Raw genomic sequence first — 25748 nt, 5'->3', positions numbered from 1 at the left:
AGGTAAAGCAGCAGCAACAAAAAAGCCCAACCATTCCACAAAATTATACTATTTTCCTGCAATTGTGAAAAGAATGCCTGAAGGAAATTCCCGAGTATTTCAAGGGTGGCTAGAAAGGTAACAGTTTCGACACACAGAGCAGTTAGTGCTTTTGTGAACATAATAAAGGTGTGAAAAATGAATGGTGAAATGCTTTTCAGCAGAATGGCACCAGGACAGTGTCTCAAACACAAGAACTAGGTAAGATGCCAATCCCAGGCACATTTCAGTGAAGGCTTTGGGCAGGATACACCTCTCTTTGTAGCCAGGTGTTGATCTGCAGAATCAACAGCATTGGACTAAATGTCTCCGCGTCTCTTCCTAGTCTGTCTTCTTGTAATGGCATGCATGATAGTAACATGTTGCAAAAACTACTTTTTTTTTTAAATCAAGCAATGGGGAAAGGGTATGGGTTGTCACATGAGTGCCACCAGGGCATGAAACTTTGTTTTCAACATTTTCTCTCTTGTCAACATTATTTAATGCTAGGTATTTTATTTCTTTGGCTACTAAGAATAAATTGAAAAAAAAAAGGATCAGAGAAGCAGTCAAAGGGTCCAACCAACATAAGCACAGGATCATAAATTACAGAATATACGTAGAATAAACTCCCATTTTATTGACCTTAACAACCTAGATGAAAACAAACCTGATTCTGCTTCATCTGGTTTGTTGTTTTGCATTACTGGGGACCAAAACTAGGACCGCCTGAATATTAGGCAAATGCTCCACCACTGAGCTATACCCCAGTCCTCTGCAGCACTTTGAAATAAAGGCACCAAGTAGAAAGTGCCCTTGCTATAAGATGATGGTCTTCCTAGGACCACTGCAGGCAGGGCACCCTTTGGACTGCTCTCGTATCACCCCTACAGTCAGTCAGGGAGTCAGACTATATAGGATTACAGACTGGGGATAGCATAGGGCAACAGCTATGCAGTGAAATGCCTCATGTCATAGGCAGTAAGGAGTTGGTCCACTTGAAGCCCACATCAAGCTGTTTGCATCAGTTATTTTTAAGATTATGCTGCTAAGTCCTCTGGACAGGAGGCCTGCAGACAGCAGGACCTCTGCTTTGCTCCTGCCTCGGGTCCTCCTTGGAACTGCTGTCAGCTAGTGGTACGTTTCTTTGAAACATTTTTGAAGTGGCTTTGAAAGAGGCAACAATGATGGGGGTTGGGAAACACCCACAATCCCAGGCCTCAGGCCCCACCCTCCTTTGGCTAGCTAATGTGCTCCTAGACACGAGCAAGGACAAGGCCCACCTACAGCCCATCCCACGGTTGTGTCCCTGCAGAAGGGTGATGGACCCAGCTCCCTGCTTGCCCTGTGGGTTGTGGGCCGGGCAGTCCCGGTGTGTGTTGGTTTGCCCAATTGGTGAAGCCGGGGTCATTTGCGTGTGATGGAGTGGTTGACTGAGGGGAAGAGATGACCCCTCAACAGTCTAACTCTTCCAGTCAACTTCCTTAATAGAAAAAGCTGTAGGCGGAGGGGCAAATGGCGCTCTTCATACTAGCACCTTCCTAAGTTAGAAAATAATCTCTTCACAACTCCATCGATGTCTGCTTTATCAGGGCACAGGCCATTATGTTACCACACGATGAAGTGAGTTTTAAAATGAAATATAATGCCCTAGGGAATTTTCACTCTAATTAGAAATTGCCCAAAGGTGTGTTTTAATTTGGATGTAGTGTATCCTCATGGATAGTTTCTCCCAGGGATCCAGAAGGCACATGGGATCTGCTAGTCAGCTCCATGCAGACCATTCTGTTGGCATTTATGAACATCCACAGGTACAGCATTACTCATTTAGGCCACAATGACACTGCCAACAACGCCTATAAAACACCTGTGTCATGTTGTCTTCTTTGAAAGAGTTATTAACACTTTAAATGTGTAAGGATCCCCGTATGACATAGTCAGCCTTAACTTGGTAAACACGGTGTCTTGCAACACAAGTGCATGGTAACCTGAGTCTACATGCTGATCTTTTTCCAAGTGCACATGGTGAGGTCAGCTTTTTTCTTTTTCTCTTTCTTTCTTTTTTTTTTTTTTTAGGTCTCATTGATCATCTCAAGTTTGTTCCCATAAATGATGTCTTTTTGGTTGCATTTTGTCACCACCCTATGACTTTCCATGCCATCACTTTCAATCATCCAGAGACACTGTCTTAGGTCTGATGCTGTACACCTGGATTGTGTATGCTAAATGCAAAATGGCCAATCTTTTCATCAGAGTGAACATACTCATTTCATAGGAAATGTTGAAGAGTGACACAATGAAGAGGTACCCGAGCTGGGAAGGAATGAAGGGCAGAAAGTACTTGGGGTGACTTACTCATATTCCTGTCTTTACCCCAAGAGGTTTTACACTCTCCAGATCTGCATGAAGCTCTTGGTGAGCAAAAGAAAACAGTGACACATCTATTGAAGATTGACACTTCCAACTTCCGCAGCCATGTTTTCACAGTGGGAGAATTTTAAGCATGGGCTATTAGTCTATCCTCCTGCCTTTCCATGACTATCTTCACATAGGACCCTTTGTATTCATAGACTGAAGCCCTGGTACATTACTTGGGCCCCCCCATCCCAAGAAAGATAGACTGTCACATTAGATTCCAAGTGATTCTAACTAATGTCACTGACTGCCAATTTTGCCTGTGCAGCACACAAGTCTAAACAGCAGACACCAGATACATACTGTCTCCTCCCTCATCAGAACTGCTTATGAGAACATGGCTGCCTCTGCTTGAAAGAGGAGCAGACCTTGTGGCTGCAACTTTGGGAATGCTACGAAGGGAATCAGAGTGAGATGCTAGTCAGAGGGGCAAGGATGTGTGAAGGAATTGGAACATGGTCTGACTGCCTGGGTTCAAATTCCAGCTGGTTGTGTGACTTTGGGAGAGTCGTTCATCCTCTCTAAAGCTGCCTCCAAAGGTGGTTGTGAGGATGCAACAAATGAACATAAGCAAAGTATCTGGACCAGTGCCTGGCTTTACTCAGCAAGCACCATGGAAGAGCTAAGAATAAAAAGATGAGTGGAACTACAGCCAAAAGCCAGGCTGAACTTGATACAATGTAGACACTCCTAACTGGGAGTCTTGGACCAGCAGACTCTCAAGTGTGTCAGATGCAGCTGCTCGGCCTCTGGGATCTTTATCTCTATTCTCTGTGTTACTCCTTCCTTAGTGGTCTCTAATATTGCCTGGTTTTCTTGCTCACAATTCTGGATAATTTTCCCTGACTGAAAGAGTGGGACCCAAGGTTGCACACCACGGGTCACAGTAAAATGGTGACCTGCGTAGGTGTGAGCAAGTACAGTCTTTCAGTGCAGTAGTTTCTGAAGTCATCATTTACAGTTGTTGAGCCTCCTGAGAGCCTGCTGGAGACACAAGTTACCCCAGTGCCACTCTGGACTTACTGGATCAGAAATGCTGCCCCTGGCCTGGGTATCTGACCTGCTCCCCAGGTGACTGTAGGCAGCTGGTGTTTAGAAGGCACCCAGGTCCCCATACTGTTTGCCTTTCCAAACTAAGTAAATGACTTGAGGTATCTTAGAACTTGGTCCTCCAACCTGCATCTGGTGCACTGTGTGGCTTGAGTCCTCTTCCAGGTCCTCTTGATTTGGATTCAATTGCCCTTAGGTTCTCTCAGTAAGACCTATATACTGAGCATTTTGGCTCTATTCCTCTTCTCTGTGACCTTGGGGCCTCTGCGAAGGATTTTACTCTTGTCTCCATGGTGACCCCCACAATAGCCAAAAGATGGGCTGAAACAAAATGATGGTGCCCTTGGTAGATCTCCAACTCTAGTCTGGGTTAATCCACGAAGACAGCACATCCAAATGGCTGTTCGAGTCACAGTACTTCCCACATTTAGCTTGTATATCCCCACCTGTCCAGAAGGACAAGGTCTGAAACTCACTTTGTTCAAAACTAGACGCTAAGAACAAACTGATGAAGAGAGACGCTGTGGACATTCTTCTAGGGTTTCTACTAATTTCTTCTCCTATACTATTCCTTCACACACACACTCCCTTGACAGGAGAACAATGATCTAGGAGTTAGTCATACTCTCAAAATCTTCAGACCAAAGGCATAGTTTTTAGGAGACCAGTTTTTTCTCTTTTCCAGCTTTCCCCACCTCCGGATCCCTTTATTAAAAATATCCCTGCAGAAAATGGACAGAACTTAAAACCACTGTGTAAGCAAAATAAGCCAAACTCTCAGGAAGACAAATAACATGCATTCTTTCTCACATCTAGAAACTAGATTTAACTGTGTATGAGTGTGTGTGTGAGAGTGAGTGTGTGTTTCAGTATGAGTGTGTCATTAGTGTGTGTGTGTGTGTGTGTGTGTGTGTGTGAGAGAGTGTATGTTTGAGCATGAGTGTGTGGGATGAAATTAGAAGAGGGGCCATGAGGGATAAAGAAGGTGTCTTAAAGGGAGTGGGGGAGAGAAGTTAATAAAACACATGACCTCAAACCACAAGCACATGGAGTATTTGGGGGAAAGGAAGGAGATCAGAAAGAGGGCATCCGGGAGACTGGGGAGCATAAGGATGAGAAAGAGCAGAGAATATGAAAATACCATAATAAGAACCATTGCCTTATAGCTAACTGAAAAAAATCAATAAAATATATATTGGTTGAAAAGTTTTCCCACAGAACTAAAAACTGAAATTGACAGAAGTTAATCAACCGTTCTCTAGGCTTTTTGGACTGGTGGAGATGCCCATGCCATTATTCCACTTTGCCATGGGGCTCAGGCTTTGCTGCCACACTGTATTGATAATATGGCAACTCTCCCTGAAAGGACAAATAAAGATGTTCAGAAAAATACCCACAGGTACTCTCTGCCTCAATGGTACCATCTTGAAATGCCCATGGCGATCTAGTGTTCATATCTGGCCACACTTCATCCTGTGCTGCAGACTACTGGTCCTTCAAGAAAATGTCAACTCTGCACAGGGCTTAAAACAAAGCCAATTGTCTCCTCCCACTCCTCTGCCAGTCTTGGCAAAGTCAAGTCCTGGACTTGTTGAAGAAGGTGATTCATCACTAAATGGAGAGAATGCCAAAACTCAACTGTACAAAAGCTTTCTTTCTTCACATTCTCAGTTCCTGAGGACCCAATAGTCACTTGCAGCAATGTAAACAAGTATGAGTTTCCAGATTTGACAGACGACTAGTTGAGTAACAATACAAAGAGATACTGCAGAAGCTTGCCCCCAATGCCTGATCTCACCCCCTCACATCAACACACTTCCTGTCTTTCAGTGAAGGTCTCACCAAAGCTTTTGGGACAGTGACAGTTGTTAATGAAAATATACAGGATCACCAAGACCCACATAGCAAACCACAAATAAATACAGTCCAAACCCTTTGAAATGTAGTAAAATACTTTTCTTTAATTTGTATAATGTAGCATGTTCTCAAAGAGTTCTATTCTGACATTTCAACATCTTAGTATTATTAATGATCAGTTATACTAGTCTAAGGAAATCAAAAGCAACTTTAAGAATTCTACTAGAATTTTAAGGGTCTGGCATCTTGGATCTTTAGTTTCTCTTAGGTATGGACATGGGTAAGAAAACAAAAGGCACTGGCCTATCGCCTTCACTCTTCCTGTGTAGCAGACATTATTAATCAATTGCAGCACTGTACAGATAAGTCAAGAGATCTAGTGGTTTGTTTCTGAAATACGTCAACCCTTCAACTATCAAAGGTCCTGAAGCCAGGACAGCATTGCTTATCATGTTTAGGCTTTGCAAACTCCTAGAACTTTTAGTTGAATGGCTACTGTTTTTATTCTTTTCTGAAGAAGTGCTTGACCACTCCAAGAAAATCCCAGGTCAAGGGGCAAGTCAGTGCTGCTTGGCCGAGCCCATAAGCTAGAGCAGTGAGGGTGGCCTCTCTGTCCTCCTGGGCCAAGGCCCTCGAAAGATACCTCACTGCTGACACAGACTCTGCCTGTGAGATTGACAGCACTTCCTGGGAACTGTATCCCAGATTGGCATTAGCACCCTTTGCCGCCAAGTGCCTGGACTCACCCCCTGGTGGACTCTGGCTTCCCATGCCCCAGGCTGGCCTTGCCTGAGACAGTGCTATGCCACAGACTCCCAAAGACAGGGGTTGGAAATCTCTCTGAATGTCTTCTACATTAATTTCAAACTGTGAATTCTGAATAACACATTTTGATTTTTCACTTCCTAAAACTTTAACAAATTTGTTTCTCTTCATTATATTCCCATTCAAAAATCTGCAATGCTAAATGAACAGTGAAGAAAATGAAAATGACAATTTCTCTCGCATTTGTGACATTGTACATCTGAAAATATTAAACCTGTAGCAGTACTTAGGGGACATCCTGACTCTCCTGTGAACCAGAGACCTCTGTAGGATTCAAAGTCACCATAATCTAGTACATCTCTTTAGCAGCCTGCCGTTGTGCCTTGACTGAAGATGGGTGTCACTCTAAAAGGATCTTCTTTGGGATTTTGGGATATTCTCTGATAGAGATTTGTTTTCTAAAATTGAGGAAGAAGTTAAAATTCTTACTATTATTTTGCAATGGAGGCAGTTTTTGTACTTCTATTTCCTAGTTATACATCTCACTGATGAATCCAAACTGGGGAATGCCATATCATTATCTCAGGCAGAATACAGGTTAGTGTGTTCAGAGATACACTGGGCCTTCAGGAAGTAGGTTATACGATTTTTGGTTCATTTTTGTAGCATTGACATGAGACATGTATACTGAAGAATATCCATGTGTATGTGTATATACATGCGTATCTATGTCTGTGTGTGTGCATGCTCATGTGTATATATACATTTATGCACATGTTTATATGCATGTGTGCATCATGAACATGAATACATGTATGTGAATATGTCTATATGTGTAGGTGTGTATATGTGTACATGTATATAATTATGAGTATATATGTATGTGTATGTATGTTCATATTTTTAATGCAACAAGTATTTAAAAAAGCATGGCACTCCAATACTTTCTACCCTAGTTTTTTCTATTTTACTTGAAATTTATTTCTATTGTGACTCACAATCCTGACTCACGACCCACTCATGAGTTGTCAGGGAGCAGTCCATAATCGGCAGGATTGTCCTCACCCTCCCTCATGGGTAACACACGTTTCTGTATTCTTTACTTAATTACAAGAAACCAACAAGCCTTTAAATGCCATGTGCTATGGAGCTGCTAGGGATTCTGCATATTCTGGCTCAGCAGGTCTGATCTGGAGCCCCAGACTCTTCATTTCTGGCATCTCAGGGTAGTAAAGACGTTGTTAGCATGAGGACAGTCTCTAAGGACTGACCGTAGCATTGAAGAGACCAGAAGACACAGAAGTCACTGCACGGGACACCAGATCATGGTACAGAGACAGCTGCTAAAGCAAGAGGCCCCTAAAGCGTCAAGTGCCTATGCATGTCCCTAAGACGCACAACACTCTGGAGTGTGTTGCCTTATGCTGAGGACGACGCTGGGCAAGGCGAAGCGGCAGCAGGTCTCAAAAGGGCAGCAGAGCAGAGGGCGCGGCACTTACCTCATTTCACTTAGGGAATTTGCTAACCCTGAAGCATTCTCATCAAGGTAGACCACACTCAGCTTCGTGTGTATGTGACAGGTGGCAGTCATTCAAAACCTGACATCATAATTCTACTCTATATGGTTAAAATTCCCTGTGGAGGAGACACTGAGCCAGAACTGTAGATCTCCCTGGGACAATACTGAGTGTCTGAGGTTTCCGCTTCCAGAATGTGGGGGGTGTACAAGCTGGTAAAATAAAAAAAACATAGTTTTGAGTGGGCTGCTTGATGTCTTTGTTGTGTGGATGTATCTGGAGGATGGGGAGTGTGCTGCCCGTCGTGGTACCCAGTGTGCAACTGGCTCAGATGGGGCGCTAGGTAAGTGCTTGGCAGCAAAAGGCCGGAGGATGAACATGACTGAAGCGCTGACTCTCCACTCCCATATAGAACCAGTGTGCCGATCGGATCGGTCCTGTCGGGGTTTGCTTTGTGGAACTGAGTGGGGCTTTTGTAAAGGAGGCAGATGCAGAAAGCAGCGTTCTGCGACTCGCTTCAGCCCGCAGTGCAGAGAGGAAGAAAGGAGAACTGAGGAATGGATGGAGAGGGCGTGGCTCCTGGTGCAGAGGCAGCTGGGGGCTGTTGGACACACGGGGCAGGTGTTGCATCACAATCATTTGTGGGATATAGCACCCTGGTTTCCCAGGCTTTGTGGGAGAAACATTGCATTTTATTTTATTTACTTCTCCCACCTGTGAGAAGCAGGACCTGACAAACCAGAAACTAGAGCCTGATGAGAAGCGTGGTAGTAGGGAGGTTTTAAACTAAGGTTTAAGGTAATGGTTTCAACTAGGGAAGGTTTAGGACCCAGGAGACACTTCGCCATGCTTTAGCATAACTTGGGGGGGGGTCAACACTAATGGCACCCACTGATGAGAGGGTAGCAGTGTCCTTAAAGCACCCCACAGTGTACAGAGTTGTCCATATACCAAACAATTCTCTGCCCCATCATATCAGCACAGAGGTTAGCAAACTTTTCTAGAGCAGACATCCTAGAGAGGCAGAGAGAGAGGGGGGGGGAGGGAGGCAGGGAGGGAGGGAGAGAGAGAGAGAGAGAGAGAGAGAGAGAGAGAGAGAGAGAGAGAGAGAGAGAGAGAGAGAGAGGAGAATTTCCCCATGCCCAGAGGACAGCTGGGTGTGTCTCCTGCTTCAATGGATCCATTTCTAATGGTGGGAAAATGACCGCTAATGGAATCAGTTCCCTGCTCCATTGAAGGTCACCTATACCCTCTGAGAAACAAGCCAAAACCCAGAGGAGCCCAGCAAGCCTCAGAGTGTCTGGACTGGGTAAGAAGAAGGAGGAAGGGCTGAAATACGGTCACTGCTGTGTCCTGGACACCTTGTTGCTGACTGCCCACAGCAGCAGTCCTTTGCCCAGAGGTGAGGTTTGCTCCTGTCTGCTGATGTGGCAATCCCAGGGTGATAGAGACTAACATTAGTTGCCTAAGGAGATGATATAGACCTTCTCATTGATCTGTCAGCTGGGACTCCCCAGCGCCTGCAATGGCACTGGCTGTTATCCTCTGGGACTGCTGTCTCTCCCTGGCTCACGGTCGCTACTTCACCACTGGTGGTAGTTTGTATGTGAAGCCTTTCCTCAGGCAACTCTTAAAGGGAGTCCTGGGCAGGGAGCACTGTACTCACAGGGAGGCTGTGGACCATCCACTGAACCCCATTAGGTGGCCTCTGAGTGCAAGACCAAGAACACAGCCTTGGAACTGGTTCCACTGTGTCCAGACCTCCAGAAACACAACTTCGGGCACATTCCATTCCCTCCCATGGATAGAATAAGCAAAACCACATCTTTTGCTCAAGGAAAGCAAGGATCAAAGGAGTCGGGAGCACAAGCATGATCCCTATTAGTCACTACAGTCCCTCAAGTCAAATCGCTAGAAGGCTATAAGAGTTCTAATAAGTAACAGGACACGGTTCAGAGAAGGGGAGGAGTCTGACTGTAGAGGGGAGGAAGCCAGGATGAAGAGATCCCAGAGGCCTCAGTGAATGACCAGAGGGAATTAAAATCACACAACAGCAACACGGCCCCAAAAGAACAGCTGCTATTTTAAACACTTGGAAGCAATGAAAATACATGAAATGAACTGCAAGACCCTTAGGGAGATGCCCAATCACCCATCTCCCTTGTAGTGGGAATTCTGAACCACTAAACACCTTAAGGGGAAAGGCCACTATAAAAGCTAGGAACAGAAAAACTGATAAAAATCACTCTGTGGCTAAGGAATTCCTCACGTCGAGCCTGTGTGTGTGTGTGTGTGTGTGTGTGTGTGTGTGTGTGTGTGTGTGTGTGTCTTTCGTCTCTGCAAGCATGTGCTTGTTTGTATGTGCATGTGTGCTTGTGTGAATGTGTGTGTAGCAAGGTTGTCTGATGTCAGTCTCAGACTGTTAGTCCAGCAGGAACTTGTCACCAAAAGTCCTTGCTGTCTTAAAAGTTGGGAATCTGGCTGACTAGCTTGGGTTTGCTCACATGTGGCACCATCAGGGCAGGCTCTTCATGACTCAGCAGAGGGTGCAGTGTGCTGCTTCTCACCTTTACTGAGAATTCTGGGACACCGAATTCTCCCCAACCTTATGAGGAGAGGAGAGAGGCATTCCGTCACAGTTCTGTTGGGAGAGGATCGTGGCGCTCTCTCTCTCTCTCTCTCTCTCTCTCTCTCTCTCTCTCTCTCTCTCTCTCTCTCTCTCTCTCTCTTTCTCTTTCTTTCATCTCTCCCTCCCTTCTTCCCTCCATGCCTCTCTCTCTCTCTCTCTCTCTCTCTCTCTCTCTCTCTCTCTCTCTCTCTCTCTCTCTGAGAAAAGAGCAACCAAGCTTTTCTGCAGGCCAGCCTATTCCCTTATTCATAAGCATGCCAACAGGCCTTGTAAGTGTATATGCTGGGTCATCTGAGGACACTGGGGTGTTCATTTTAAAATTAGATTCATCCTAATTATATGAAAACAGCCCACATGTGGTTGGCCAAAACACCAGGAAAACATTACTCAGCACCTGCCTGCTGGGTGTGCCTTCAACCAGGACAGCCCTGGACTGGTTTAACAGCAGGTCCTGCCCTCTGAGAACTTCAAATCTAACAAAGAAACATCTCACTGACAAATAGGAGTAACAGAGATCCAAATACCATTAGGTGACATAAACACGTAGTATTCCCTGTAGACAGAGGGTGAGGGATAGTGTCACCGAAGGGGCACATGACTGCAGGACTGAATCAGAAAGAAGTTCCATCTTGATTCTATATATCCTCTTTCTTCGTTATTGTCAAGCTGGGGACCAAAGCTAGGGCCGCCAGCATGCTAGGCAAGCTACCTACCGGCTCAGCACTCCCTGGGCAAGATTTCAGGCACTGTTGAAAAAAAGTTTGGGTGTATGTGTGTGTGCATAAATACTGTACTAACTTTTCTTTTATTATTTTCATTTGTCTCTTTTGGTGGTGGGGATTGAACCGGTCTCCACACATGTTAGGCACATGTTTAATCCATTAGCCACACCAGCAACTTTACTCTACCATGTCTTATAGGGGATTTGGACACCTGTAGGTTGTGACCTCCATGGAGGTTTTGGACCCCTTCCATCACGCTCAGGATGCAGGGAGAAAACTGCTGAACTCATCCACAACAGAGTATCATTCAGAATTCTCCTTTGGAAAGGTTATTTTGAGGCCTAAGTGGTGCTTACGGTCAGATTTTAGGGAGCTTTCTTCTCATAGCTTTTTAAAGAGTTCTGGGACTTGCAAATTATAACAATACTGTGTCTGCCACACTCTCTTGCTGTTAGTGAAAGTTGAAACCGTTAAGTAACTAGCCAGAGGTGGCATAGCTGGCAGGTGGCAAGGCCAGGCTCACCATCTGCTACCTGGGATGCTGGTGCAGATGTCTTCTCTGCCAACACCCCCAGGCCCTGATCTCTACCTCTCCACTGCATAGGCCAGTAAGAGAAGGGTTCCCACCTCCCACCCTGCTCCATGACAGGATATTGCTGGAGCCTGCTTGTGGGGCTCCCATCACTAGCCAGGAGAAAGAAAACTAAGAGATTCACTCCTGCATTCAGGAGTTAGCTGCCTCTGTGCTTGGAAGACACCAACTGGATCAGCTGCTTCTCACTGGGAATTCCAACTTCCAAAATAGAGATAAGAGTTTGCTGAGACAGACTTGTCCACAAGATAGCTGAACCCGGGACAATCTTCAAGTTCTCTAACATGAATCTGTTTCTCCTGGATTAGCTGCCCTGTCTGTTTCCCTCCTTCTTTTGCTGACAATTGAACCCAGTTATCCCTGTTGGGCAAAGCACTGTATCCCTGAACAGTACGCCCATCCCTCCTTGCTTCTTAGAATAGAATATTTTAATAGGAAGAAATAAGGTTTTCAGAAAGGTAAATTACATACAGTTATAACTGGAAGGAATGGCTCTTTTTCTTTCCTCATGTGTGATTATCATCAATGCCTCTTCCTTTATGAGGGGTATTGTTGCAGACCTGGCTGAACATGTGGGAAAGGATACTTATTATTGGGACAAAAATAAGCAAATATCTTTTTATAACTAAAAAAGAGGTGACCACTTTTAGCAAGCACTTCTAGAATAAATACTAGGAAAATTAACATTTTTTTCAATCAAACTTAAGTAATAAACCATTTGAACAGCCTAAAACAATTTTTCCAGGGAAAACATTCGACACCTGTCAGCATACTAAGAATCAACTCTGGCTTTCTGCTCTGTGACATCTCTAATGTATCATGTTGTTTAAAAGATTCTGGAAATTAAAATACATCTCTAACATTGTCATACTGTTCACATCCCAATGTTTCCAAAATATCGAGTAATAAAGATTAAAATTAAATTCCCTGGCTGTTTTTTTGTTTTGTTTTGTTTTTTGTTTTCGACAGGGTTTCTCTGTAGTTTTGAAGCCTGTCTTGGAACTAGCTTTGTAGACCAGGCTGGTCTCGAACTCACAGATTTGCCTCTTCTGCCTCCCAAGTGCTGGGATTAAACATGTGTGCCACCACCGCCTGGCTCCCTGGCTGCTTTTTATCAATTAGAGTGATTATAAAAAAGAATTTGCCAACTCCCCCAACCTAAATAAAAAAAATCAAAACAACAACAACAACAAAAAGAATTTACCTATGTGACTCAGCATACTTCTCCCAGACAGTGCTCTGAGTGCTACTGGGGGTTTCCAAGCTTCAAGCCACCACATTTTTTAAAAATTGAAGTTTTATTGGTATATGGCATGCCCATTTGCTTACATATTATCTATGACTTTTACTCTCCAGAGTTGTAGATGGAGAAGCTTCAGTTGATCCTGTACGTCTGAAAGTAAACTATTATAAGAAATGCCTGCCACCTCTTGGGCTAAGGATAAATGAGATGATCTAAGTAGTCATTTTATGACTAGGAGATTCAAACTCTGGTAAACAAAGGGATTTATTCAAACTATTTTTATTTGTAATTAGGTGGTATTTCTATAATGTCATCCTCTTGTTATCCATTGATTCATTCATTTTCATCATCCATTTATAATTTTGATTAAAGAGTCAGGTCCCAGACAGAATATCAATAATTAATACTCAACAATGAGTCTGAACACAACACCAGCATTATTTTTTTCTAGTCACACGGGAGCAACTGTGTTTCTGTTTGACACAGGAACCACAGGTACAATGTCCTTTGGTGTCACACATAATTGTGAAGACGATGAAAGATAGTCTTTAAGCTCTATCTGAAAACATCTTAAAGAGAATCTAACATGTAATCTGTTTTTCAAATTAGAATTGAACCTCCCCCAAATATACAATCAGCCTGCTAAAAATATGATCAGAATTAAGATGAGAATTTTTTTTCACATGTCGAAGAAAGTTAAAACTATTCCCAAAGACATCTGGCAACATATACCAGCTTAGGCTGAGTCAATCTTCCTCCCTTGGCCAGCAAAGCTCCAGCGTCTGACATGTGCTGGGTCCAGCAGCCTCCCTTGCTGTCCTTCATATGTGCACCAGGATCTTCCCAGGTTCCTGGGTGCTTTGCCCTCTCCCCCCTTCCCATGCTATTCCCTGTTCCTTCTGTCCAGAACCCTCTCTATCCCTAGCTACACATTTCCACCTTATGCTGTGCGGACTCCATCACAGGACTTATCAGTACTATAAGCGCTGCTCCAGTATCAATACTTCTGTTACCTAATACGTGACAAGACCTAGTCATCCAAGGTTCACACCATATACTGACTCTTTACATATTCCAGAGGCAGAAGCTAATACTCCATGAATCCAGGTTAAGCTGGACACAAATCTCCCCACTCCACCACTCAGCCCTGGCTCCTCCTCATCTCTGTGCCAATGGTCCTTACTACTCGCTGCCCGTTATGCAAAACCTGGATGTAATTTTGGCAGTTAGAACTGGTGCCACTTGCATTAACGGGTAGAAGGCAGTGATGCTAGCAAACCTACAGTGTACAAGACAGTCCCCCACCGAAGACTTAGCCAGACTCCAAAACTTATGCTTCCTGCTACTGAGACACCCCTGTATGCTGTCCCAGAAGGCTCTGCACATTTCCTTAGCAAAGATTTTTTAATATTTGTCACGGTATTTTTTATCACTCCTTGTACCTAGTAGATGCTCAGATCATGTGGGATGGGTGGATGAATGAATGGAAACTTCAATTGTGATAAATCTGAGCATATGTCCCCTTCCTCCTTCCTCTTTCTCCACCACCCTTTCTGCTCCCCTTCCTTTCTGTCAACGTCCCAGTGTCCTCCTCTTCCTCCTCCTTCTTCTTTTTGTTTTTTTTTGTTTTTTTGGTTTGAGACAAACATAGGCAAACTAAAGATTCTCCCACCTTAGTATCCCAAATGCTGAAATTACAGGTATGCATACCATCGTGCCCATCATGAAAATATATTTTTGAATAATAATAAAGAATACATGTGGACCCCATTTCCAAGAACACCTTTACCTTGTAATTATGAATCTACAGAATATACAACAAAATTAACAACCTAAATAAACAGGATTTTGTACCCCACAAGGCCTCAGGAGTACAGGAATTTGCCCAGTACTCCTTATAAGGGCCAAACTACAGAATAAGTAAATCACTCCCAAAGACCACAGTTAGTTTGCTCATTTGTTTGTTTATTAAAGAGGCAATCTGTGTTAAGTTCTTCTGGTCCTTTTTTTTTTTAGGAAAAAATCAGACAAGAGTATCCAACCTTCTCCTTTCCCCTGCTGTGGCTACATTTCAGACATAGTGTACTAGTCAGGGTCTGCACATCCTGGAAGATGGCAGATATTATAGCAAGACTTGGATGGGATTATAAATGGAAATGGAAATACCACAGAGATGAGCCATTCTCTGGCTTGTGCAAATTACTACTTTAAACATTATAAAATAAGTTGAGATTATGTCGATCCTTATTATTATATTTTAAAAGTAATAGGACTTTAAAATCATTGTAAAATACTTCTGTGGTGGTATTACTCAGTATTGCATACCAACTGCTAGGCTTTTTGTTTTTCATGAAAAGCCAACATGTTCCATTCATGATGAAATGGAGTATGAGACTAAAGCAAATGAGCTTGATTATTAAAAATGCATTGCCAAGAGCTCTGCTTCACGTCCTCTCATGAGGAGGGATGCATGCATGTGACACACACTCACTCAAAGAATATGGTGGCGGCATATTAGCTGCCTACCCTCCTTATCCTTTGATGTCCATGACACACCCCGGTGTAAAGACTCTGAGACTTTTATATTGAGTTGCTATGCTCCGAATTTCCAAGATACGATGGACAAAGGACAAAGCAAGCTAATTGTAAACACATGCTCTGTTAACACATCTAAGAGTCAGAGAAGAGACTGAAAGAGATGGTAGGATCTATGAGGTGGGACATCAGCTTGAGAGGTATTTCACTCCATGACACAGCCTTTACCACTGTGTGTACCAACATGACACCCTTGCCACGGAGACATTCTGCAGGCTTGGGCATACAATTGGTGACACGTTGGTGCATACAGTAGAGAAATGTGAGAAAAAACATGAAGAGTTTGGGAATAGCATGGTTGTTTGCATCAGTCGTTCTTTGCTGGGCCCATGTTGCTGAACACCAGGAACACAGAACCGAGACAACCAGAAGATGGTGGAAGGTAGTGTCTGAACCATCCTGGGAGCCAATGTCAAAGGGCAAGAATATTCTCTGGGTTCCTGAATGTCTGTCACTAAACCATGAGGAGCCTCTCAATGTTCCTTATCATAGAAACATACACTGGGGATTCCAATTGCCTACCTGCACTCCCTCTCTGGTTTCAGTTGACTTACTACTCATGACTCCCACAGCTCCTTAAATTCAATAGTTTAATAGTTTAAGAATAGTAGTTTCTTCTTTGGGCTCTAAGAACATGAGTGAGTGAGTTTAGCCTATCTTCCATAAATATTGTATGTACACCTTGATTAGATAGCAATATCCCATCCCATCAGGGATACATACATACACACACACACACACACACACACACACACACACACACACACACTATAAAAATATGGTGATAGAGATAAAATGGATGAAGAAGATAAAATGGAATGGAGATGGGTAGGCCTGAAACATCTTCAAACCACAGGTTTGACTGTAAGTTTGCTTTTGTTTCTGGTCTTTCAAAAACATCTATATAAATATAACTTAATTTTTGTTAATCATTGCCTAGCAGACAATTCAAGGTTACATTTTCTGGCCAAAACCTCAAATATGGATGTTCTGGGTTTTAAGAGTGGATATACATATTGTGAAGACTATGTGTTAGGAACATCTATGGCCATGGGGCATATATTCTAGGGTATACTTTATGAGGCTGTGTGTCTGTAGTGACGAAAGGGCCACAGAAGTTTCCCTAGACACAGCCTGCCAGGCCTCTTGGGTTCAAATCCAAGCCCTTCTATCCATCAACTTAGCAAAGGTAGCAGAGTTCATCACAGATAATCAGTTTATCACTGACCAAGTTCTGCCAGCACACAAAGTCTCCAGTGCCCTCCTGAAATCAGGGCACTAGAGGCCCAAGAATTTTAGCGTTGGTGCCAACCACTATTCTGATTCTTAGCTGACTAGATTTCTGAGAGAAGGACATGGAAGCACGAGATTGTGACTCTTTGTTTTGGATGTGGTATCTGCTAAAGTTATGTAATGCACTAGAAAGTTCTGGAACTTAAAGTGGAAAATACGCATGCTCTGTCAGAAACATATCGACCCAAACACATTCAAACCCTTAGCACTTGGCATCGGTGGGTGGATCCTGATCAGATTTACACCATGTCACAAGACAGGCAGCTCTTAGAAACAGTGACTTTATCCCACCCCAACCCTAGCCGAAATGTCTTAGGAGAAACTCCAAAAGGCATGTTTATTTCGTCAGTGTAGGACACTGTAGCATACCTGAACTTAATCTATGCACATTGCTCCACCTGTTGCCAGCTACATGCTGATCTTCAAAGTAAGTAACAGGGCCAGGAACATGGCAGATATAAAAATATCTGCAGACTGAGAAAATAAATCAAGGCATGAAAACGACTTTCAAACAAACAAGAGGCTAACTTGCCATGAATTGCTCATCCAGCCTTGACACAAGCTGAAATTCGTATGCTCCAGATCCTGATGTGATGCAGACATTCATGTGTGGCCAAGCCATGTTGAAAGATGGTGCTCATACCAACACGGATGGGAAAGAGAAACATTGCCCTGTCCCGACCCACCCTCCTCCGACAACTGTGTCATCCATATCCATGCAGCCAGGTCTTTTCCAGGCTCTTGGTGTCCGGATGGGAAAAGTCACACACAGGCACTCACCACAGTTTAGAAATGGGACAGAGGAGGAAACAGACAACCCTGAGTTACAAGTAGAAGGGGACAAAGCATTAGTGGGTCCCTGCTCAGGTAGGCTGTGGCTATAGGGTCCTTTTCAAATACCCAGCTTTCCTGTCCTCTCTAGTTGCACCAGACAGAAGCCAGGCTAACACACTGGATCTTTGAGAAAGTTAATGTAGTGAACCTGTTAGCCATTCACTCTGCTGTTTTTCTGAGCTCCTTTTAGATTCATGAGGCTATGGCAGAACCTATGCCACTGGACCACAGCATCTTAGTCACATAGAGAAATTTACACTGGCAATTCTTTTCTCCATTGTGCCCTCTGCACTTTTCTCCTACTGAGATTTGGCCAAACACATGGCCATATAAAGAATGCTACTTCATTTTCTGTGGCTCTGAAGTATTGCCCATTGTGTTTGATGTAACCTCGTAATAGTTGCCATGTACTCTTGAATATCAATTCCAGATAGACACCCCCTTTTCATTGTTGTTGTTAAATTAGCTACCACAAAGTTAGGCACTAAGTTAAATATGCTAAAACAGTAAGTCTTTTGGATTTTGGTGTAATCATCTTCCTCATTACCCAAAACATTGATCCTTACTTCCCGCCCCCACTATTAACAATACCAACATTAATTATTCTGTAGGAAATTTTTTTAGCTAGAGTTATTTTCACTATTTTTTTACAATACATGTATGATGATAAGCTATGAATATCCAAGTACAGATGTCCAATGAGTCCAGAAGAGGGCATCAGATCCCCTAGAGATGGAGTTACAGGCAGATGTGAATTGCCTGACATGGGTGCTGGGAACTAACCTTGGGTCTTTTGTGACGTCATTGAGCACTCTCAATTGCTGGGCCATCCCTTCAGCCTGCTTTGCAGGCCTTTATTAAGTATTTCATCAGATACATTCTAAAACTTGGTTCTCTATAAAAAACAAACTACCATGATTATCAACTGCAGTTTCCCCATGTTCTGAATTGGCAAGAATTGCCAGGAATAATAGCTTTTAGAGGACACTTTAGGTACCATACTCTGATCATGGGAAAACTCAGATAGCTGCATATTCCTCCAAGTCATCTGGATGAGACTACGTTGTTAAAGAGAGGAAAACAGGAGACACAGGAGAAGGCCGGTTGGCTAACAGCACATAGTAACGAGTAGGTTATTCCTAAATCTGTCACCCAGGACTTTCCTACGGCTGTGTTACACCCAGCAAGCCTGAGTTCCTCTCCCCCACCACCATTTTTGTGGCCTAGACACTACCACTGAAAGCCCTTGGTCCCTCTGAGCTGCCAAAGCAGGCCTTGCCAAGACCTGCCTTCCACCTGACTAGTGATGTCCAGGGTCTGTACCTTCATGCTTCTGACACTGCTTCATTGTCCTGGCAATGCCTCTAGGTAGAGGAAGAGTCTGCTGAAACTCGGGAGTTAAAGGTCTTATCTTCAGGAATCAAGGGGACTGGGGACATGGAAGGCAAAACACTGTTGAGTATTTCTGCACAGCCAAGGCTGCCAGGAGCAACTTGGAGAATTAACTACACAGAAAGTCAGACCAGCCAGATGGAAAGCAACAGGGAGTGAGAGACAGATGCAAAGACCAAGCCTTAGTCGTGTGTGTGTGTGTGTGTGTGTGTGTGTGTGTGTGTGTGTGTGTGTTCAAAATGGCAATGGTTGAAGTACTTAGTCAAGCATTTGATGAAGGAAAATGTTTGGGCACAACTTCTAATTTGTTCCAATTTACCCAGTGCCTACTATGTGCTAAGTATTCTTCCAGATTCAGGGAGACCAAGAGTAAATAAAGCAATCAACACTACTGTCCTCCTAGACGCCATAGTGTCAACTAGAATATTCAGAATTCGTTTTCAAAAAGGAAATTGGCAAGTATCAGATCAGTTTTGATCATAGGCAGTATGATGGGGTTTGAAGAGAGGCCTTTGAGAGAGGACAAAGGATGGACTCCCCTCCACTGATCAAGCAAAGGCTGTTTAACAAGGAGGCATGGGACTTACACTGGAGCAAGATGCTAAAGAAACCATCAGCCTCCAGCATCTACAGACAGGGATGCAGACGGGCCTCAGCTTTCTCTTCCTGAGGAGAGCTTAACAAATCACCCTTTACCAGAGGTGCTGGATCACAGGGAGGTTGCAGCTCATCTCTTGTTACAGCAGAATTTACCACAAAGAAGCTGGAAGGGGAGAGCTGGAGTATTTATTCCCCTCTTAAAGCCAGTTACTTTATATAGCAATACTCCCATGTCAATGAGATTATGCTTTTGCATTGTAATGCCAACAAGAATTGTTTCATTTTCAAAGCCAAGAACAATTGTGGAGCTATACTCAGTATCACTTACTTTTACTCAGAAAATAAAGCCGATTTCCCACTTGCAGTATATAATAAACCTTGAAATTTATTTTAAAATAGGATTCTAATAGTATCTATTTAACATGCACAAACATAGATTTCTCTCCACCAATCTCTTCCCATAAAAACGCCTCAAGGAAAGCACTTTTTACTTAATTTCTGCGAGGGTCAACCGAAGCACAACCAATCAGCATGAAAACACCTTAAAGTCTGATACTGTTCAAAATGCTTCCGACGCAAACACCTTTTTCATTAATGGTTCCCAGCGTATGACTTCTTTCAGAACGAGGAAATAACAAGCTGAAGTGAATTAGGGAGATCAGTCATCCAGAATATTCAGAATGAATCATGGAACATTTTTTACCAAAAAGAAATTTTTATTCCTTTGCAATACAGTGGAACAACGTTTCATACAGTGTCAGTAAACAAGCTAAGCTGGTGCCAAGTCGTATGAAGACTCTTCCCAACAGATCTACGGTACTTAATACATTCATCATTAACACGATTGTCGTATTCTCCTATTCATGCATTGAACGAGGAATGCTTCATATGTTCAGTTCCACAACAGGTCTTTAACACTGGTCTCTAGTACCTAGGATCAACCTAGGGGAATTTAGTCAACGTTGTTTTCTGATTCAGCAGAGTCTTTGCTCTTTGCGTTCCAAGCACGTGAAAGTGGCGGTTTGGGAGACTGAACCTGCCTGCCCAGGTGATCCTTTTTAAATTCAACTCACTTTAGGAATGCTTAACTGTCCCTTTGAAAATGTCCCATTTGGGGCAAATTATAGTTTAGTCTTTAAAATTAAAAAATAATCCACAAATACAACCCTCCCCCTTAAAAACAAACTAGAAGGCTTTAAGAATTAGCTTGGATAATAATCCCACTGTGGTCACGGGAAACCTTCTTGCAAAATGACAACTGACAGTAAGCAACTGAAACTTCAAAGACGCCTTCCGCAACCCCGACCTTGGGGCGCAGGGCTGACGCTACCTGGATCACCACCAACCCAAGCGACCCCAAAAGATGCTGCGTCAAGAGAAGCAAAGCCAAAGAGCGACTCTGGAGCGAGCGAGCCCGCGGAGGCGGTGAGAAGCAGAATCGCCAGGCACTGGCCAGCGCCTGCTAACATGGGGAGCTTTCTCCTTTCCAAACCCTCGAGTTCCGGGGCAGGAGCAAAAAGAGGAGGACGGGAGACTCACAGTCCCTTTAAATAGCCCACCCCCGCGCCTGTCAGCCTCTTCCGAACCCCCATGTCCTACAACTTCCTCCTCATGGAAACTTCCACTGGGTTCAGCGCCCAGGATGCCAAACTCCATTTCACCAGAAGCCTGTCCCCAGCTGGGTTCGGACTTCAGCTTCCTGCACCCGTGTGCCCGAGCCCGAGAGGAACCGGGGCGCAGAGGCCCCGCGGCAGGGACACCGCGCGGCGCCTGCCATTCGTGCCCGGCTCGTAGGACTTGTCGCCCCCCGCCCACCCTGCGCCCCCGCCGCACCACGTTACCGGAGCGTTGGAGCCTCGCGGTGGCGCCCCGAGGCGGCGTGCGGGCGAGCTGCGGCCGAGCAGTCGGTGGCCTCCGCGGTGGTGCTCGAATTAGCCATGCAAAGTTAATCCCGCCGCGTCACGCCGGCCGCCCGCCCGCCCGAGGCTGCGCTGTGCTCGGCCGAGCCGCAGTCTCCTCCCCGCTCCGCCCCCTCCGCCGTGGGGTCCCGTGCTGCGCGGGCCACCGGGCGAGCTCGATTCCCTTGACCTGTCAACTATCCTTCCGCACCGAGGGGCGCGGCGCGGGTCCCAGGACACTGGCAACCACACCGCTGTGATCTGCTAAGGTGGCGAGGTGCAGGACCCCGGGCCCCGCCTGCCGGGGTCCAGGAGCTCAGCCTTACTCGGGACTAGGGCGCCAGCTCCACACCGGCAGGAGAACCGCTGACAGTTCGTCCCCTCTGGTCCTCCAGGGGATCTGACTCGCGCGGCAGCCGCAGCAGGCTCAGGCTACCCCTGCTCCACCAGGAGCTCAGCGACGAAATGGCCTCCCTGCCGCGCACCCCGTCACGGCCTGAGCCCGAGCAGTCCACCACTCGGGTGCCCGGTGCTGCTGTCTGTGCACCTGCCGCTTAGGTGCGGGCGTCCCCCCTCTGCGACCCCGCGGTACAGCGCCTTGTGCGCCGCCCTCCTTGGGGTCAAGTAGCTGCGGGTTTGGTGGCCGCGCGCCCACCCACCCGACTGCTAGCGCGTGGAGGCTGGAGTTGGGCGGTCATTCCTGTAGTTGAAGAGGCAGGAATGTGTGTGGGTGGGTGGGTGGGTGGAGGGAGCTAGGGGGGGACCTCCAGGAGCACAACCCTTCTGGGTCTGCCTGACAGCGAGGCAGGTGTCGAGGCGCTCCGCCTTCCACCCCCAAACCACTTGTAGAGCGCGTGGGACCACGGGGCGCTGAGATCCTCCTGGGGCTCTGGACGCTATGCAGTCCCCACACCACTGGACAGTGTCTCGCTTGCCCTAAACGAGATGTGTCCCCGTTCTCACACCCCTTTATTCTCTTCCTGAAGTGTGTGGCTGGTGGGTTGGTTGCACAAGTAGGGTTTAAAGGGACGCCTCGCTATTTTGCCTCTGTCTTGGAAATACACAAATAAAACCGGAAGACAAAAATAATCTCTACCCTTGAAAGAGTTCTGTCCTAGCAAGCACACAACTCCAAATGTCCATACCTCAAGTCCGGAAGGCCGAGCACTCAGGTTAGGAGAAAACACAGAGGGAGACTGCTGTTCTGCTCCAGATGACCCAGGCGGTCTCCTGGCTGCGTCTGAAAGGTAGGTTGTGTTGGAAAAATGCCGAGTACTCTTGAGAACATGCAGTCATTGGGAAGTTACAGTTGTGACCAAACTACTTTGAGGACAATATAATTATGTTTTTATGCACAGTGTTAAAAAATACCTTGAAATTCCTTCTTCAATATACATACTCATGTAACACAGGGCAGTGCCCTGAGCCTGCCTGACTTGTAACTGAACGGAGGGAATAATGTCTAGACTATTTTAAAGAGTTTTCTGGTTTTCCCACGGGTGATCAGGGTTTTGTTCCGGTGTCTCTTGGCCATCCACAGGAAAGGCGAAGGTTGAGAGGCCGGCACCTCTGGCCACTGCACTGGCAACTGCCGAGATTCTGAAACTGTCCCCTGCTCGGACAAAAAGAATCTTGCAGGATTGAGGAGAGAGAGCTTCACACCGCAGCTCTTGGGTGAAGACGTTGCCTTTTCCAGCAGCCTGCTGTTTGAGTTCCTCGCAAGAAATCTGTGTTTTATTCTTCGTCCCGAATGAAGCCGCGCTAAGAACTTGTGGGCTCTAGAGTGAGGGTTGTTTTTGCAGGCGAGTTCCTGGGCTTTGCTCCAAAGCTGCCTTGGGATGTTTTGGTTGGTTTGGGGGAAAGCTGCAAAGTCTCCAACCCAGTTCCACCCAGACAGCCCCCTGGTGGCCGCGAGGAAAAGTCAGGCGCAGGTAAGTAAGGGCAGTTTACAGCTGGGCCCAAATCTTCTAGTGGGGCAAGCCTTGTGGTAGTGTAGGCGAACAACAAATCAAGAGGCGCTGAGGAGCCCTGGGCCCTGGGATGTTTAACTGCTTCTTTTCTTACGTTTAACTTGGAGTTATTTTCTTTTCCCTTAAATTCTTTCTCAAGAAAGCCACATACTGAGAATGAACTGTAATGCCCCCATAGAAACAAACAAAACAAAAACATGTTCTCTTTCATTGTTCAGATGGCTCTGTCTTCTTGATCTCATTTTGTTTGGAAAATTCTGAAATAAAGAGTCAACTAAAGTATTAAACAAGTCACATGACACAACAATTCACAAGACTGGCTGTAGCGATGTAATCGTGACAAACAAGGAGATTTGGTAGGATTCCATTTGAACAGGTATGAAGACAGTCAGGTGGTGGCAAGATGAGTCACCATCAGAGTCTGATACGCAGTGGGACAGCACAGAGTCATGGAAACTGTCAGGAGAGCAGAAGTTACTCTAACCTAGGAGCAAAGGTTTCCAGAACCCATCATCATAGTTCACTTGTGACCACTCTATGAATTTCAAGTTGATGACTCCAGCCAATGAGGCAATCTGTTTGTCCCTGCAGAGCTTCTGGGCAAGAAACACCCAGACCAAAAGAGTGGGCTTGGGCCGCAGTGCAGCCAGCCTGCAGTTTGAATGTGTCTTTATTTAACATGGTGAAATGCAGTTCATTGTAGATGTTTATTGTGTTACATGTCAAGTTTTACTCACCGATTTTTAAACCAGTCTCTCTTAATTCCTGTTTGTGAACATTGCTTAAATTTTTAGCTTGATGTGAAGGTATCATTTTTCCTGCCTATTGTGTGTGTGAGATGTTACCAGAGACCAGTTGCAGAAATAAAGCTTAAGGTAGAACTGACCAAATATTAAAGATGATGATCATGGCAAGGAATTGCCAGGCGGAATTGGAGAGGTATGGGGTGGCAGCAGCCTCAAAGAATTCACAGAGGGAGTTCTTGGAGGTTCACAAAGTATGAACAGGTTTTCTGTGGGGGTAGAATATTAAACCATTTCATTTAGCTAACAGCCATTGCTGGAGCTGGCTCTTTTGCCTCGTGACCTAGTCTCTACGTTCGCTGCTACTTTCTATGAAGGCCCAGGTGTTCTGGTCTGTTGAAGCTGGCTAAAATTGTGAAGTCTACCCCTAGCCTTTCATGACAGACCTTTTGGGGAAGGGGACAGTTTCAAAACTGATGGTGGCAGTCCCATGAGTAACAAAACAGTGTCATCATCCTTAAGCATTCCCCAGGACACCATTTCAGAGTCCCTCCACAGCTATCTGGATCTGCAGATGGCCCAGCTCCATGAGTGTAGTGTTTGCATGTAACCAACACTTCCCCTCTTTGACACGAAACTCACCTGTAGATTAAATGCTATGCAAATAGGTATCATACTGTATTAAAGGATTAACAAGGAAAGAAGGTCTGCGCATGCTCAGTCCACATGCAGGTTTTTCAAGTATCTTCACCTGTGGCTGATTGACTCCACGGATGCAGAGCTATAAGCTGCCAGGTGAGATAAGACCAGGAAGCCAACAGAGCCCAGTAGAGGAAGGGTCCGATAGACTGGCCTCAAAGGTAGCTGAATGGAACTGTTGCTGGAATACAGAGAGAGACGGTTGTGTTATTTGCTAGTTAATCCCGGTACAAAATGAAATCAGGAAAAACTGTCAAGGTGGAACAAAACAAAAAGCTTTGTCATTCTGCTTTCTGTCTTTGGAGCCGTCGTGGCATTTTAATGTGTTACTTAATATTCTAAGTAAAGGAAAACAAATGCCTCAAATTATTATCACATCTTCACAATTGATCTATTGTGCACCGCCAGTTTGCCATGTAGTTCCAAGAGGTTTTAACTTATATGTGATAGTGTACTGCCCATGTTTTGCAGCTCACATATATGTATGTGTTTTGGCATTACTGAAAGAGTGGAAACAGAAAAAGCACCCTCTATTTCTCTTCTTGATATGTGCTCATTTTGCAAGCCAGCGCCGGACCTTTGGCACAGTGCTGTGTTAAGGAGACCTCAAAGGCACTTCCCTTTGTGTCTTCATTTTCAGGCCACCAGTTAATGAATTCTGGGAGGTAACCACAAGTAAGAAAGTACACGAAGGCACCCTTGGACGCTGTTAACTAGGTTCAAAGCACGTTCTGGTTGAGTGGAGATCATGGCCTCTTGGGTTGGCTATGTCCTTCTTCCTCAGTTGTCAATGGAACATGCTTCCCTCATATGTCTCTGGATTTTGCTCAAGTCCACACATTTTCCCTGTTCACGGGACACCAACATTCGAAAGAGCATTGAAAAGTGTAGACATATCTTCTGTATTTCCTGTGTG

General features: G+C 45.1%; 1 protein-coding gene and 1 long non-coding RNA gene across 5 annotated transcripts in view; one reads left to right on the top strand and one right to left on the bottom strand.

The window, feature by feature from the left end:
• The window catches only part of Thrb (thyroid hormone receptor beta), a 355538-nt gene extending 332571 nt beyond the window's left edge, over nucleotides 1-22967 (bottom strand). The window contains exon 1 of one of the 4 annotated variants that reach the window (XM_040747636.1): nucleotides 22566-22967. The gene's annotated coding sequence lies outside the window, so the exon portion shown is untranslated. Of the gene's footprint in view, nucleotides 1-21363; nucleotides 21472-21746; nucleotides 22121-22565 lie in introns of those variants that run through there. The other 3 variants (XM_040747637.1, XM_013121179.3, XM_005080980.4) reach the window with 3 other exon arrangements.
• On the top strand, nucleotides 22525-25201 carry LOC121140924. The gene is made up of 2 exons (XR_005877879.1): nucleotides 22525-22667; nucleotides 22961-25201. It is a non-coding gene; the product is annotated as an uncharacterized LOC121140924 (long non-coding RNA).
• The last annotated feature ends 547 nt before the right edge of the window (nucleotides 25202-25748 follow it).

The sequence above is a fragment of the Mesocricetus auratus genome, unplaced genomic scaffold, assembly GCF_017639785.1.
Source record: "Mesocricetus auratus isolate SY011 unplaced genomic scaffold, BCM_Maur_2.0 Super-Scaffold_100006, whole genome shotgun sequence".
NCBI classification, from domain to species: domain Eukaryota; kingdom Metazoa; phylum Chordata; class Mammalia; order Rodentia; family Cricetidae; genus Mesocricetus; species Mesocricetus auratus.
This window is presented reverse-complemented; position numbering and strand designations above follow the sequence as displayed.